Source organism: Gadus macrocephalus, chromosome 11 (genome assembly GCF_031168955.1).
Source record: "Gadus macrocephalus chromosome 11, ASM3116895v1".
Taxonomy (NCBI): domain Eukaryota; kingdom Metazoa; phylum Chordata; class Actinopteri; order Gadiformes; family Gadidae; genus Gadus; species Gadus macrocephalus.
The window spans coordinates 10,900,219-10,901,305 of NC_082392.1; positions in this window are offsets into that span (position 1 = coordinate 10,900,219).

The window sequence follows — 1,087 nt, forward strand, 5'->3', positions numbered from 1 at the left end:
TAAGTTACGTGCGGCCGGGTGTTCGTAGATGGAAGTGTGTTTTATTTTACAAGAGGAATCAATATTAGTATTATTTTGTCAAACACATGCCTCTGGTGATAAGTCAACAGGTGGGCCTTTGGAAAATTAATTAAAGCATTTGTCCAGTGTGCTAACCCCCTAGGTTAATTTTTGACTATATCTATGTCCAGTTGGCTGTATCTTCACTTTTTCCAACACAAGGAAAAGCATACAAGCTGCCTTGGCTAGCTCATTTTTTACTAAAGTGCTCACAAACCAAAAATCCACAGGTTTGTATTCTGTGATTACACGCCACTGACATGCTCACAGATTCACACTTCTGAGTGCATGGCGACATTCAGGCTCGACGGGAGGGTAAGTGGAGGAGGGGGCGGTTCTTACCTCAGTGGAACGCAGCCTAAGCACTTACTTCTGAATAAAAATGTAGTTCTCAGCTCCCGGCTGTATGAATGTATATCGTAGCAAGTCAGCCTCTAAGTCCATGAGCATGCACAGGGGATTACAAATTCAGAATATAAACTGGTTAGTTTGTGGGCAGTATTGGAGAAAACGATCAGGACAGGGCAGTTTGCATGCATAACTTGTGTCGGACAAAACAAACATACAGACAAGATAAGATGAGTACAAGATACAGATGGGAGCTTGTAACCACTGAATGGAATAGAACGGATTTTAAAGGCTTGGTAACTGTCCATGATAACTGATAACCCTAACCCTAAATAAATAGACTATACGCTATTCAAACCAAATCGTCATCTTAGATAAAAATTGTGTAACCCTAAAACCAAACTTGGGCAGCAGCCAAAAATGACTGATTGATGATAACATATACAGTAACAGAGGATAACAAAGCCTAGAATACTGCCCTTGATTATGTGCAAAAAATTTGAATGAGGCCAAAGAAATTGGAGCATTTACTACGGAATGTGTATCACTTTATTATCTGTAATAATTTTGGCAGTAACTAAAATAGCTATATTAATAGTAGTCACTTCTGTTTAGAGGTAAATGTGTAGATCCTATTCATTTGATTTATGTGTTAAAAACAGATGAGTCTTCTCTAGGA